At 41.8% G+C, this 4,994-nt stretch overlaps 1 pseudogene; it reads right to left on the reverse strand.

The window, feature by feature from the left end:
* Nucleotides 1–1,028: 1,028 nt before the first annotated feature.
* On the reverse strand, nt 1,029–1,643 carry LOC102536097 (proteasome subunit beta type-3 pseudogene; annotated as a pseudogene).
* Between the last annotated feature and the right edge of the window lie 3,351 nt (nt 1,644–4,994).

Below are 4,994 nucleotides of genomic sequence, written 5' to 3' on the forward strand. Positions count from 1 at the left end.
ACCATATGAAATCTGCAAACAACATGTTATAAATTCTTTGCTTACTGAATATTTAATTACTAATGAAAATGAGCAAGAAAATTATGTTAGCATATTTTGCCAGAACACTGGTCAACTACACTGTTCATCAATGGCTTTGTCCATTCCATTAAGTATATCTGTTCTTACTTTTAACTTTGTATCTGCTGTTAAATATTTAATCTGTTTTAGGAAACACCGTCACTAAATTTGTTATATTCTGAGTTTCTTACTTTCTCTTAGTAGTTTCACTTTCTTCTGTTACTTGTCTTTCCCCTATGTCTGATAGGTTGAATACAATACGGAACATAAAGGATAGTCCTTGCAAATAAAACTGCATTGCAGTTTTTGGCATATCTCCTCTTATGCATGTTAGTTATACCAAAGAAGTCAAACTGCTTTTGGGACAGATTATATCTGGGCACTTTTGTTTCACAGTTTAATGTAAAATGTTTCAGGCACCTGCAGTGTTGTTCCTTTCTTCAGTACTTTTGCTTCTGTTTTTTGCAGTAGTAACATCATATCTTATTTACAGTTTCCAAATCACTTTTATTACTTGTAATCCCAGTGAAGCCCCACCATAGCCATGGGTGGTGGAACTCACATTTACATTAGAGCAAACCATGTTTTCAACACCATCAAAGTGACAGATTTATGACAACCAGTGGTATAAATGTTTAACAACTGCCTCTTGGAGGGTATTGAAGAACCCTGATTATAGTTTACCAACTTACTTGAAGTAAATACTCCCAGCATGCCCAATTTCAAGCTACCAATGTGATGTCAACTGGCTCCTAAAAGTTCTGAAAACTTAACAAATGGCTCTTGCAAAAGAAGGGAGTGAGCACCAGCACACCACCCAGTCATTTTAAATTGAATCCAAAAGTATATGAAAAGTTACACATGTGCCTTATTTTGAGATTAGGGTTATCAAAAATTGTTTGTTTGTTTGTTTGAAGAGTGAAAGAAAAGCTTTTATTTTAAAAAGGAGGGGGGCTCTGGGAACAGAGTTAGTCCATTTAGGCCTTCAGTGTCCTGGTGGTGATTTTGTCCTTCTCAACGATATGGACAATGATTCCCATGCCCGACATGGTCCCTGACCACAGCATTCAGTGTGGCTTGTGAGATGGTTTCAAATAGGTGTGTGGATCCATGTTGGGCTCCCAGAGGGACTCACATATGCTGTACATTAGTTCGGTGCAGGTGCCACTGACCACAAAGTCATCAGTCACCATGGGGCAGCCAATGAGGTCTAGAGAGCAGATGAATGGCTTAAAGGTCTTTGGGTCCAAGCCAGCAATGACTGGCTCAGTGTAGTAGGGCCTGAACGGTTTCTCATACAGGAGGTTGGCCACCATGCTCATGATGGTGTAAAGCTTGATCTGCCGACCTTCCTTCAGCTCATACAGGTTCAGCTGAAACTTGAGGCGCTAGGCGACTGTCTGGACGTTGGTGGTGAGCCCGGCCAGGCCGATGTACAGCCGGTCGCCCATGGGAAAGATATTCGGGAAGTCCGTGGTCACCATCTGGGCCTGGATCCTGAATCACCTGTCGGCAGTGTTGCCCACACAGTTCTTCCCCTTCATGGCCATGATGGCCCCTCCATTATAGGACATAATAGACATGATTGCAGTACACTAAGACCTCCAACTGCCACAATTCCAGCAAACCGGCTATGGCTGTCACTGTGCAACCACCCTCACTGCTTTTAGGATTATCAAAATTTTAACAAATGGATATGCCCATGTACCTGGCAGAATAAACTAATAATAAAGCTATTAAGTGGTAAATTATGTGGTCTCAATTACAGATGCTTTCAGAGTTTCCAGAGGGTAGAGATTTTGATGGGTAGATTCTAAACTGGCCCTCAATGATCTCCAACTCACAGTATTCATGCCCTTGTGGAATCCATTCCTGTTGGTAAATCATCTGAGGGTCCAAAGTGAAGGCAGAGAGACTGTTTAGAAACCTACTGTAGTAGTCCAAAGGAATGGATATTAGTGCTCTGAACTAGGATAGCAGTGAAGATAGAGGATACATTCTTGAAATGTTTCAGAAGTGTCATCAACAAGGCTAATGATAAATTGGATTAGGGAGTGCAGGAAAGTGTGGAATCAAGGATGACTTTGGGCTTGAGCAACTGTTGTTTAATGAGATGGTTGCTGCGTGGAGGGTGGACCATAAGGAGGCAAAGGCAGAGGCAGAGAGTTCAGCCAGGGAGCTTGAATTCAGGACAGTTGGGTTCTTTGGTTTTTGTTTTTGTGGGATGGGGGCAGGTTTTGCTGTGAAAAGGAATAGCTTTCTTTTAGTCATATTAGCTTTAATATGCTTATTAGACATTCAAGTAGAAATGTAAGGTAGGCAAGTGTTCCAACGGTCGGGAATTCAAAAGAGATGCCTGGGCTGGAGATATAGATTTGAAAGTCACTAGTATAGGGATGTGTCATAAAGCCATGGCCTGGATGAAATAGGTCACTCAGGGAGAAAGTGCACATAGAGAAGACAGAGGAGAAGCCAAGGGCACTGCAGCATTGGATAGAATATACAGATGTTGAAGGAAAGCTGGAAAAGAGAGGTGTCACAAAAGCCTTGAGAGTTGTTTCAACAGGGAAGGTGTAGTTAATTGTGTCACAAGCTATTGAAACACTGTGTTAAACGTGGATCCACAGCATTCTTTGAACCATTGGCTTTGTTAAGATGTGGGCCTTGAGAAATATCCACTTCAGTGGTTTGAAGGTGAGATAAGAAGGTGAAGACCAAAAGTATAGACATGTCTTTATGTCTTTTAGGGAGTTTTGCTGTGAAGGAGAGCAGAAAAATTGGGTGCTACCTGAAGGTAGCAGTGGGGTTAAGCAAGGATTTTTTTTTTTTTTAATTTGGGTAAGATCTCAATAGGAAGGATTACCAAGGAGAAATGAGGGGTGGGTGGGGTACAATTAAAGGTGATTTAAGAAGTTCTAGGGGATAGGAATCCTTTTAGTCCTTTAGGCAATCTTTTATGTGCAAAGCGCAAAAAGTGCAATAAGGAATTTTTTTTAAACTGGTAAAGTGGGGAAAATGGTCACTCTAATAGAAATGGGGTTGATGATAAAGGAATAATAATAGATATGTTTTGGACATATGACCAACTTAGTAATTAGTACAAGAGACTTTGAGCTTCAGGGTAATAATGATGCTTAAGGAAAATAATATATTTTACAACGGATCAGTCAGTTGGTAGACACCAATTTAATTATCCTATACCAAATTAACAGGGACTTACCTTGCCAAGATTCTTGGCACTTTTATATTCATTTAAATTGCATTGGGAAAAAGCATAATAGTAATTGAAAAGCAACTAATTATAAGCAATTACAAGCCAAATTATGTTTATACCACAATTAGTGTTAGAGGTGGTTTAGTAGACGGATTCTTCATTTCAATAAGCAACTATCAAATACATGAATAGCTTGTAAAACACATAAATACTTCTTTTATCTTTATTCCAAGTATAACCAGCACATTCTTTTGAATTATTATAATAAAGTAAGCAACATTCATTATCTTTTGTCCCAATCCCCAGTTTGAATTGGATGCTTTTAAAAACATGGCCAAAAGTATCATGTGTACCTACTGCACAACATAGCTTCTTTCAACAGGTTTCACGGAGAAATTTGAACAGATTCATATTCTTGTAAGACAAGTACTACCCTGCAGGGAATCTGGAGTACAACCTCAAACTACATCTTCTTCATTTAGTTTTTCACGCTTACAACATTATCTTATTTCACTTGTAGTTGAGGAAAGCCTTTCTCTAAGGATGATAAGAAGTCTTTTGTGACAATGGTGATTTTTTCTTTATGTAAGGTTGGGTTTTTTTTTCTCCCGTATTTCTGAATAAAGTCCTAACTTTGTTACCACAATTTTGCCACGTCAAGTTAAACTGACTACGACTTGACAACTCTTCTACACTTTATTTGATTACTGAAATAATAGATTCATGGCTCTTTAAATCACTAGTGATAGCTCTGAAACCCTGCTGTATTAATTTCTGTGGAAATACTTCTGAAGTACGTAAGATGATAGCACTGTAAAATGTGGAGGTGGGGGAGGGAACGCTTTCAATTAGTTCATCAGTTTGAGAAAATTCAAATAAAAATATTATCAATATCAAATTACATTTAATTAATCAGCCTCTAGAAATAGTTATGCAGAATAAAGTCCCACCAGTTGACCTAAATGGGCGCGGATTTGCTAATGCTTCCCGGCAGCTACCGCGCTCGGCCAACTCCGAGGCTTGGCGAGCCACATGGTGGGAGGTAGGTAGAGCCGGAGCTCTTCAAGGCTGGGCGCCACATTGCTTTCCCCTTTTTAAATAGGGAGACAACGCTTCTGGCTATTGTGTAAAAGGGTGGAGAACTGCGTTCATTCGCACATCAGCTGATAAAGCGTGAGCTGAATTAAAGCGCCTGCTTATCCGACCCTAGGCAACATGTGCGTCACAGACAAATGTTGAGTTTTAATGTCTAGCTTCGTTCGCCCTAGGGGAAAGCACACTTTAGAGAATGGCCGAGTACCTCAGGAATCGCGGTGAAGTGCACGAGATGAAACCATGCCAGCCCAGCACTGGCCACCGCCCCCGCCGCACCCCGCCAACCCTCCAGAGGATCCACCCATGTTCTCCGCTAACCAGTTGTTTTACGCAGCGCTACACAGCCTTTCTTGACTCCCTTCCTGCTCTCCCACCCACTCTGTATTCGACTCCAGGTTCCTAGTCCCCAGCCGAACAACACAGCGCAGTCTCCCGCCCAAAGGCCAGCGCGAAACCAAACCGCAGCGCGGCGGGCAGCTCCCCGCGTTCCTAGCAGGCGGGCCGCCAGCCAGCTGCAACTGGGCGGCTGGTGATTGACAGGAGGCTGGAGCTATGAGCCGCAAGGGCGGGACTCTGCGTCACTTCCTGTCCCTTCGGGCAGACGGGGTATATAAATCCGTTGCTC

The sequence above is a fragment of the Vicugna pacos genome, chromosome 8 (genome assembly GCF_048564905.1).
Source record: "Vicugna pacos chromosome 8, VicPac4, whole genome shotgun sequence".
Classification (NCBI taxonomy): Eukaryota; Metazoa; Chordata; class Mammalia; order Artiodactyla; family Camelidae; genus Vicugna; species Vicugna pacos.